Source organism: Adiantum capillus-veneris, chromosome 28 (genome assembly GCF_014529385.1).
Source record: "Adiantum capillus-veneris isolate H3 chromosome 28, ASM1452938v2, whole genome shotgun sequence".
Classification (NCBI taxonomy): domain Eukaryota; kingdom Viridiplantae; phylum Streptophyta; class Polypodiopsida; order Polypodiales; family Pteridaceae; genus Adiantum; species Adiantum capillus-veneris.
This window is the reverse complement of record NC_140958.1, coordinates 134014909-134026461: the sequence shown is the minus strand read 5'-3', so window position 1 is coordinate 134026461 and position 11553 is coordinate 134014909.

Here is an 11553-nt window from a genome sequence, read left to right as displayed (position 1 = left end):
AAGCGTTTTGGAGAGGGCACAACATCAGAGAAGCTATGGCAATTGTTGACAGAGTTGAAGCAGGGCAGTATGCTGGAATACGCATTATATGAGTCAAAGTTTGTAGATTTATGGGGGCGATGGGTTGCATCGCTAAGAGAGGATGAGGGGGCACCTGATTTCCTAAAGAAGGATCGGTTTGTGGCTGGGTTATGGCCAACTCTTAAAGATAAGGTGAAGGGAAGGTTTCCTGCTACGTATGAGCTAGCAGTTGAAGTGGCCCGCCTTAAAGACAAGAAGTTGCACCTACAAGCCATCAATATCGATGGAGAGGAAGCCGTTAGGACCTGACCACCTCTAGCACCACCTACAACAGTCGCCCAGAGGATTCAACCACAAGAACCAATTGAAGATCAACAAGACCTGCTCAACCGAATCACCAATCAACTTGAGAATCTCTCAGTCCATTTGATACAACAAGGGCATACACACAATCGCAACCAAGAGCAAGGGAGAGGACAATGAAGGCAAAACCAAGAATACCACTACTACAATTGTGGGGAGGATGGTCATGGCATGTACTACTCTCCACACCCAAGGAGGCAAAATTTCAACAAAGGAGCCAGACAAAACCAGGTTTCACCACCAAGAGCAAGACCACCACCACCGAGGGCACCACGACAAGCACCACCCATGCAAATCTTACAACCACCGATTCAACCACAACCACCACCACCACCACCAGTTGGCAATCAAACAGTAAGCGTCATCAGTCTTGAAGGTAAGGGAAAGGAGAAAGTGGAGGAGGATAAGACCAAGGTTAAAGGAGTAGATGCCATTGGGGTAAAACGCGCTAGGCATGGTGAATCTTCCCAAAAGGGAGAAAAGATGAAGACTAAAGGGGAATCTAGCAAAAATCCGTCCAAGTCACGACGTAAAATTGACATTGTAGATTTCTCTTTGGGTGAATGTTCTAAACCATATGATTTGGTTCAAGATGTTTCTGTGTAGGGCCCAAGACTCACCTGGCCCTAGTTACTCCACCTAGCACCTAGGGTGAGGAGACAATGGACAAAGATGGTTAACACGAGGCGATCAAAGCCAAAGATAGCTGGGGCTATCTCTGGGAGGAATCTAGACGACATACTACCAGTGATGGATGCTTACATCAAAGGGCAACACATCTCCAATATCTACATCGATGGTGGCGCACAAATATGCGTCATGAGTGAAAAAATGATGCACCGTTTGGGTTTAGAGGTGAGTCGGCCGGCACCATGCCGAGCCAAAATGGCAAATAATTTAAAAGTTCAATGTGTTGGTGTCATAAATGCAGTTAGGATAAAGGCATTCAACACTGAGGTAGATGTGGACATCTTTGTCATGCCACACAAAGGGGAGGGCTATCCTATCATTCTAGGGAGGCCTTGGCTTATGGCTATGAGAGCTAAGTAGGACTGGGACACCGGCATAATCCAAATGAAGGATGCAAAAGGGAGGCCAATACTTTACGACATGAAGATAGGTCGGCAATGCGACATGGATCTAGAAACCTCTATGGATGAGTTTTCTAGTGATGACTCTTCAACCACTTCAGAGGAGGAGTCAACAGTGAGTGAAGGAAGTGATAGCTCCACTGAGGTAATGGGCCTCACATTCAACCACAACAAGGTGGACCCTTCAAATTTGCAACCAAAGGTGAAAGTGGTGAAGACACTTCAACTACCCCTATGGCACGAGATTGGTGGAAGACGACCAAAAGTTATATTGACGACCACTTGGCAAGTCATTTCTAGAGAAAGACTCATGCAGAGAAATGCAATTGAGGTTTACTGGCACTTTAGGTTTTCCTTTCTAGTTGTGAACATTGTGTGTAACATTAATTTGGGAAGCGCTTTAAGTTGGGTTGCGACAAGAGTGGAAGGATTGACATCAACAACCAGTGGAATCAATCTAGGATACACCAATCAAGGAAGAATGGTTTTGAATACCAGTGGTAACATGGAGTCATTTTTCAAAATGTGGTTTGCAGTTTATCTTTTGTACATGGTGGGCTCTCTTGTGAAACAGGCATCAACCATGCAATCTATCCATGTGGGCAACAAGTCTCTATCAATTTGGCATGAATAAGGACAACAAGCAAGATATGAGGATTATGGTTTCTTGCTCCCTTTAGGCTATGTGTCTGGATGAGGAAGCCATGCATGGTCCCGCTTTGGAATACTTTCAAGGAATGATCAAGTTCTTTCCATACCTTCTATCACTTATGCAAGAGTTAATTCTTGTGCAGCTTGTGGACTCAAGAATCATTATAAGTGTGATCTTCGGAAGAGGACATTATTGCATACAATGGATTTACGCTTAGTGTGGGACCCACGTGGACACCGAAAAGAACTTTGGGGAGCCTCATGCTTCCAAGGGATCCATTATTCCCTACAAGGATCTACCAGCCACCAAGGAGAAATCCTACTCTATTTCAACATGCTCACGAACAGAGCTAGAGGCATGAATACCTCTAGCCTTAGGGGGAGGGCTAATGAGGCATGCTTTTCCATGCATGGGAACCCCCCATATTTTTTTTCTCTTTTACCAAAAATATTTCCTATTATATAAGTTACTTTTGATTTTTTATTCCCTTTCTCACTAACGTTTTAGTCTTTATTAAATAAATAATACTTATGCTAATCAATCACGATGTAGCATAATAAGTAAGCTTTCTTTTTTGATCTCTCTTTTGACCTTAAATATTAAATATATATATATTCTAGTATTTTCTAATATTTTTTTTTCATGTATATATATTATTCCACTCTACCAAATATTTTATTCACTAGTTTTCATTTTCAAACCTCAACCCCACTTTCAAATTTCAATAATACCTCCATCTAGATGATTGCCAATCTTTTCAACACTCTAGGTCATTTTTTCATACACATGAAGGAGCTTACACTTGAAGGCTGAGAAGTCCACTTAAAGGGGACCACCAAAAGACTTTTGCAGCCACAAATAATACATTATTTGGCTGAATTGTTTAAGTAAATAAGAACCCCGAATCTGAAGGAGCGCTCAACATGAAAGATGTAGCTCATGATCTCAACTTTTAGCTCAATTTTTTTCAGAATTTTTGGAGTTATGAACACGGAGATATGATTTTTGTAGTGGACCCCAGTTTTCTCATGTAATGGTGACACAAGCCATCCCCACTTTTCTTCCTTCTAGAAAGGCTATGGTTCTACAAGTCTTCAAGCATGATTACAAGAGACAAGGCTCTTTTAATGAGGTCTTGGCTAGTCTAGAGTAATTCGATCACCATTTTTGGAGGATCCATCCTCATCAACAAATATCCACCTTAGACAACCTCTCTTATAATTTTCTTACCTCTCTCTTTTCTCCCTAATAAGCTTATGTCTATCCAAAGCTAGACTATTGTAAATATTTCCTATCCTCTACATCCTACCCAAATTCTCTCTTCTTCTCTCTCTATTGACTCTGGTATTTTAAATAATGAGGAGACAAGATGGGAGCCACAGTCACATGCACCCCATTTTCCTAGTCACCAAAGTGGGACACTCACCTCAAATAGAAATATTGCTAAATCCTTCCCTCCTTCCCTATATAAGGAGGCCATGAGAGCTCACTTGGGGGGGAGATACACACTCACACACACCTATCCATACACACTCTTGTGCTACATGCTTGTAGCATGAACCCGAATCACATAATCACAACACCATCATCATCACCATCACCATGCACAAAAGATGAGCACCACACCTCCACACCACTTGTAATTAAGGGTTGAAGGCACAATTTCAAGAAGAAGAAGGGTGGACACACTCGTGATATTCCTCGCCATCAACTCCCATCTCTCCATTATGCCTCCTACGATCTTGTTCCCTTCTCATTTTCCTGCCATACGCTACCTATTGTATTCATCTTTTGCAAGCAATCAACACACTCCATCTTGGTGCCATAATTTGTGTCGCTTTGGATACCTCTCATTGTGAGTATGGTATATGCTTGTTCCTTGCCATTTTTTTTTCTGCTTATGTTAAGGTGTGCGGATTCGCCACCACACACACACACACTCTCTCTCCCTCTCATATTCCTATCATCTTGCTACTTCCATCTTAAGGTGTGCGGATTCGCCACCTTTTGTATGAGAAGTGAGCATACTTGCATGTATCCCTGACCTCGTTATCTTCCTTACTACATGCACGTGTAGCGAGCCCATTCTCACTCACTCACCACTCCTCTCACCTTATTCTCCGACCACCCCATTCCACATTTGGGCGTGGATCTTGAAATTGTTTTCCATGCATGCTTCATTGTGTATATGTATGCATCCTAGCCGCATATCTTGCTAGGTGGTGCCCCTATTGTGTATCCCCCATGATGAGGCCATTGTGCATAGTCTTGGTGTAGAGGCCACCGGGTCTGTTTTTCACTTCCGCCTCTCACTTCCATCTTGGTTAAACAAAGACACTCCTATTTGGATGTGTGGAGCTTCAAAAAATGAAAGTTTAAAACGTGAAGAATGTATCCTAGAAAGGGACTGCATAGACGAAGCCTATGTACCTGAACGCTTTCCAGAGCATTTCTTTGAGCCATTCTAGTGGACTCAAATTTTAGCAACCAAGGATGTATCTGTGAATACGTCTATGTCTACTCAATTTTTCAATGAGGATGGCTATGACATAATTACCATCCAAACGATTTCAACCCTCCACATAGAAGACAAAGATGAGGAGCCCAAGGACTTGATGAAAGCTCAACAAGTCTTTTCAGACCTCTACTACGATGCAACTGATGAGTTAGATGAACACTCAACTACCTCAGAAGGTTCGGGGTCAGAAAAAGAACATGTGAGAGCGAAGCTACTTTTGAAAGGAGGGGAGGAAAAGTTTTTTTGACTTTCCCAACTAGAAATCGAGAAGAAAAAAATGGTATAGACGAAAAAGAGACACCAGAAAAGTGAAAACACGAGTCTCCAGTAGAACACAATTCCTGATGTCGATAAATGCAAATGATTGTGTCAAGGACAAAATCAGTGGCAGATATCCTTCAAACAAAAATTCAAAAATATCTAAAACATCGAGCAAATCAAGGAAGGATACTCAAGCAAACCCACAGGATAAGAAACTGCTCATGACCGAGTTGAGCGGAAAAAGAAATATCAAGAGTTTAAAAAATCTCTAAAGGAGATATATACGACCGAAATGGAAACCACGGAAGAAGAGAGTAAGGATGTAATGAGTGTTCCTTCCCATTACAAAAAATATAGTCTCCAAGATCAAAAAGTCCTAGTCGAACAACCTGTTAGGGAACTACGAAAACAGGGCGAGTCCTATGAAGGGCCTGAAAATGCTAAAAAGATAGACCTGGCTGAACCAGGAGAAGATCCTAGACCTGCTTACATTGCGAATGACCTAACAGAAGAAGAAGAAGAAGATATTTTTCCTAAGCTTGCTAAAGGAATACCGAGATATCTTTGCTTAGTCTTACAAGGATCTCAAGGGTGTTGATCCATAAATCTGTCAACATACCATACCCATGAGAGATGATGCAAAACCAAGCAGAGAAAGGCCATACATGTATAATGAAACATTTGCCAGGAAGATAAAAGAAGATATTGAAAAACTAAAGGAAGCCGAATTCATTTACAAAATTGAACACACAGATTGGGTGTCTCCAATTGTGGTAGTACCCAAAAAGAATGGAAAATTACGAGTGTGTGTTAATCTCAAAAAGGTGAATGCAACTACCATTAGAGACAACTTTCCTCTTCCAATCACTAAGCATGTTTTAGAATGAGTTGCAGGAAAAGAAGCTTACAGCTTCTTAGATGGATTTTCGGGATACAATCAACTTTTGGTTGACCCAATTAATCATCATAAAACTGCTTTTGCAACAGAATGGGGTATTTTTGCCTATCAGGTTATGCCGTTCCGGTCCACATTTCAAAGGTTGATGAGCCATGCTTTTAAATAATATCTTAGGAAATTATTAAAAGTATATATGGATGATCTATGCGTACATTCATCAATCCGGTCTTATCATTTTGAACACCTCAAAAAGGTATTCAAAAAATATAGACTTTATAGGATTTGTTTAAATCCTAAAAAGTGCACATTTATGGGTAGACAAGGAAACATTCTTGGACATATAGTGTCTAAAAATGGCATAGCTATTGATATTGAAAAAATTCATGTCATTGCTAATTTTCCTAGACCAACAACAGTCAAGGGGGTACAAGCCTTCATGGGGCATTATGGATATTACAGACGGTTCATCTACTTGTACGCTATAATTGCAAAACCCATGTATAGCTTGATTACACAATTTGAGTGGACCGAGGCATGTGAAGAATCCTTCAAGAAGCTTAAGCAAGATTTCACCATAGCTCCAATATTGAAAGCACCAGATTGGAATAAGATATTCCACATACATGTAGATGCTTCCAATTTTTCTATCGGTTGTATACTAGCTCAACCTGGAGACGGGAAATTTGACTTTCCTATTTCTTATGCTAGCCAACAATTGAACATGGCAAAAAATAGTTACACCACCCAGAAAGGGAATCATTAGGAATGACTAATGCCATTAAAAAGTATAGACATTACCTATTAGCCAACAAGTTTGTGTTCTTTGTAGACCACCAAGCTTTGTTATATTCGATCAACAAGCCATGCAGCACAGGAAGAATAATGATATGGTTCATCATTCTTCTAGAATTTTAATTCACTATGGTTGTAAAAAAGGGCACTACACATCAACGAGCAGATCATTGTCAAGGATTGTTTTAGAAGAATCACCTAAAAGGGTAGACGATTATCTACCAGATGGCTATTTGTTCTTCGTGGAAATGATACCTCGATGGTCGGAAAACATGGTGTCATTGATGACAATAGCTAAAGTGGATTCACAAATACCACTTCCTATTACGATCGATTTAATCGAGCAATTGGCTATGTATCAATTACTAGCTGGAAGGCTATACAAAAGAAATCGAGATGGAATATTTCTCTTATGCATTAATAGTGAAGAAAAACAACAATACATGAGTCAAGCACATGTTACCATAGTAGGACTTCACTTTGTGGAAGACCAAACTATGCAAAGGATCTTGAGACTAGGAGTATTTTGGCCGACTATGAGGAGTGATGTTCGATCTTTTTTAAAGGATTTTTCTCAATGTCAAAAACAAACACCCATATCTCATGTAACATGTTTCAAATGTCGCATGTTCCTAAGTGGAGTAACTATCTGTTTACTTACTTATTGAGCCGAACATTTCCTGAGGATATGAGTAAACGCCGTCAAAGAGCAATTGAAACTGAAGATAGTGACTATGCTCTTATTGGGAACCAATTGTATCGGAGAGGTAAAGATCAACATTTGCGTCTTTGTGCAAATGAAGACGAGTATATTCTAATTATAGAACAAGCACATGCTGGATTAGCTGGAGGTCACTTTTCTAGTGAGACCACCGCAAGAGAAATCTTGATGGCAGACATATGGTGGCCAACACTTTTTACAAATGCCAAAGAATATATTCGAAGGTGTGTTGCTTGTTAACAAGCAAAAATGCCAACATGTGTAGATAGCATGCCCTTAAGACCAATGATGGGGGCTAGATCTTTTGCAACATGGGGCATAGATTTTGTTGGGCCAATACAGTCACCTACTTATAGAACCCAAGCTCAATATATCATTGTAGCTACGGACTATTTGACCAAGTGGGCTGACGCTAAAGCAACTCAAAAGAATGATGCCAGAACCATTGCTGCATTCTTATATGAGTATGTATTCACAAGATATGGACTGCCAATAGAAATTGTCAGTGATCGAGGAACTCATTTCCTCAATGAGGTTATCACGTATTTGCTTAATGAGTTTATGGTCGTCCATAACAAATAAGCTCCCTATCACCCACAAGCAAACGGAGAAGCTGAGCATACGAACAAAATTCTTAGCTTGGTGCTAACTAAAGTGGTTAGTTCAGGAAGGAAATACTGGGAAATGAATCTCCATGCTACTCTATGGGCTTATTGAGTTTCATTCAAAACAGCTTTAAATGCTACACCCTTTAACCTTTTTTATGGTCTTGATGCCATACTGCCAATTGAATTTCTATTGCCGACATTAAGGGTAGCTAAAAGTCTGCAGTGGATTGGACATGAATTGTCAGAAAGACTTGAAGATTTGGAAAAGCTAGATGAGCAAAGGCTAGTTACTGTAGCTCACATCTATGCACAAAAGTGAAAACAAAAACAGTTTTTTGATTCCCACTTAATCACAAAAATCTTCAAGAAAGGGGACTTAGTTTTAATCTATTCCCTTAAGCAACACATTCCCAAGTTTAAGAAAAAAGGGAACGGGCCGTTTGTCATTAAAGATGTATCTCCAAGTGGAGCCGTAAAATTGTCCACCCTAGATGGTGAACCAATGACTAATTGGATTAGTGGATATCGTTTAAAGAAATACAATTTGCCACTAACCAATGAATTGCTAGAAAGAATGCATGCAGCCATGCAAAGGAAGATTAAAGGACAACAGGTTATTGATGTAGTCCAAGAGGAAGCTCGGCTTCGGGTACTGAAACGGAAAGCTTCTCTCAAGAATCAACAGATACTAATTCCCATCAACACTTTGGAAATAGATGAATGACAATGGGAGTTACCTAAAGATGCAGTTTCAACAGATGATGAATGGTTAGACGAAATGGACCTGCACATCAAAGTACAACTCAACAATCATAGCACAATTTCTTTGGTCAACACAGGAGCTAGAGTAAATGCAGTCAATTATTCCTTATACAAGAAGGAAAAAAGTCAAGCAATGACAGCAGGAATAGCGACAATCAAAGGATGCAACAAGAACCCAACCCCAACATTGGGAGTAGTCAACTTGAACGTGATACTACATGGATGTTCATGTCCTCATCAGTTTGTATGCTTACCAGATGAACACATGAATGAGACGATGAGTCTTGGAATTCCTTGGATGCGGACATACAAAACAGTACCAGATTGGGATACAAATCAGCTCAAGCTATCACCTAAAGATGGGCAACTCATTGTTCCAATTGCACCAAGCAAGGAGGAATGGAAAGGAAGCAATCAGCAGACCAAACCACGAAGTAATCAATCTTCTCCATCCCCTCGACAAGCAAATGCTCCAAGTAGCATGCAAGGAGCCAAGAAAGTTTGGGTACCAAAAGCATAACTTAAGGATAAGCCGATTCAAATCTGGGTGCCCAAAACTTCACAGTTGCCGACAAAACAAAAGAAGGTTCCAAGGGTGAAAACACGAGCCTCTATGAGTAAGGAACCTAACTTGAAACGGATTTGGAAGAAAAATAAGCACTTATCTTCTCCACAAACCGTAAAAGAAATCAAGCAATGGCGAGTTAAGTCTCAAAAGACTCAACCACACCATACAGCAACAAGCAAACCAAGCTACCAGTGGCGAGAAAAAGCTCGACAACAGTCAAAAGTGCTACCAACAGCTCAAGCAATCAGCATGTTGAAGCATCTTGATGGTACAATCAAACAAAGCGCACACAAGCTACAAGAGTTTCTCTTTCAAAGACATTAGCAGCAAACCTCGACATCAAAAACCCTTGAGTTAATTACTCAAGACCCAACTCTTGCATAGCATAGTGGTTTGAATTGCATTGATCTTCAAAGTGTGGTAGAGCCAACCACGGCTATGCATAGACACAATTGTTCAACCTATGCACACAGTCGTCCCGGAGTACGCCATCTAGGAGAGGTGGAAGGGCACTAAGTACTAAGTAATTAAGGGCAATGTTTGAAGAGGGAGGAAAAATTTTGATATTAACGTGCAATTTTTGGTAAAATTACCCAATAATTCCCTTTATAATTCATCATCAAGGGAAAATTCACTGATAATATCTTCCCAATGAGTGTAAATAGTGTATAGACTATTAGAAAATCATCCAAAAATAGTCCTTTTTTGTTATTTTTCATCATTTTTATTGATAATGAGACTTAAGAATCTAAAAATCCAACAAAAAACAATAAAGCTGTGTTTCTTAATGGATTTTATTGATTGTTGGATTTTTACTTTACTTTTTTAGAGCATTTTGTTATTTTCTTTGATTTTTTTAAATAAACAGGTCAAAAATTAATAATAAATAACAAGGAAGCTTAGATGAAAAAATGAAAGACATGATGGTGATCAGAAAGACAAGGCGGACAAGCACAAAAATTTTCAAAGAATTAGAAGATGGAAGCAAGAAGCCTAAATTAGGCGGCCAGGCCTACTTTTGCAAAATTCTTGCAGAATGAGCTACAGGAATTTGATCAAGGAAATTTTTGAGTCTAACATAGATTTCACAGCCTAGTAGGACTAACGAGGGAATCTAGTGGAAATGGGTTTAAAAAGTCTGAGTATAGATATCCAAGGTAGACTAAAACCACCTCATTTCCACTTGTGGCCTTTGCAGAGAGAGCTTTTTGACCTCTTTCGCGTGTCTTTTTTGGAGTCTACAGTCGCCCGTTTTCAACGCCGTCTCACCCGAGACATGAGAGGTAAGTTATTTATGTTAAGTATGGAGCCTGATTTACACACTTTTTTTTCACCGGAATATTCTTTTTCGCCGGAATATTATGGCCGGACGGCGGCCGGAAAGTGGTCGGAAAACAACCAGTCGGTTGGCCGGTGGTCGGAAGTCAATGGCCTGTGGCCAGTGGTCGAAAGTCAATGGCCGGTGGCCGGTGGCCGAATTCAAAAGCGGACTTGTCTTCTCAAGGGCGGCCAGACATGGGCGGATTGGAGGGTCCGATTTGGACTTATTCGCACAAGGGCGGCTACACATGGCTGTCTCTCGTAAGAGAGGGCAGCCCTTTTGGCCTATAAAAGGAGGCCATTTCTACACACATTTCATAGTGTGAAGTTGATGCAACAAGGTGAGTGTGAGGTGGTGAGAGTGAAGCAAGGCGGGAGCTCCATTAAGGGTATAATCCCTTTGTAAACAACTTCTTGTTTTGAAGTACTAAAGCCATTGAGTGGCTGCTTTCCCGTGGACGTAGCCCACATTGGGTGAACCACGTATATCGTGTGTACTCTCTCTCTCTCTCTACTCTATAATCTCGTGTATATAAATCTGTCTCTCTCCATTAAGTAATCTAACCAATTATCTATTTAGCTACGTCTTATTTCCTAACAACTGGTATCAGAGCAAGGTTTGCTCGTAGCTAAATTATCTCAAGGAAAGGATTCCTTGAATTGAGTGGGAGTTATGGCGGAGGAAGGGAAGCTCAAGATTGAGAAGTTCAACGGCAAAAACTACCAACATTGGAAGATGCAGATTGAAGACTATCTCTACCAGAAGGACCTCTATTTGCCACTAGGCGGTCTTGCGAAGAAGCCCGCAACAATGGCAGATGAAGCATGAATTGTCCTTGATTGAAAGGCACTGGGAACAATCCGGTTAAGCTTGGCGTCAACGGTGGCCTTCAATGTTTCGGAGATGAAGACCACGGAGGACTTGATGAAGTCACTTGACGACTTCTACGAGAAACCAACGGCATCCAATAAGGTATT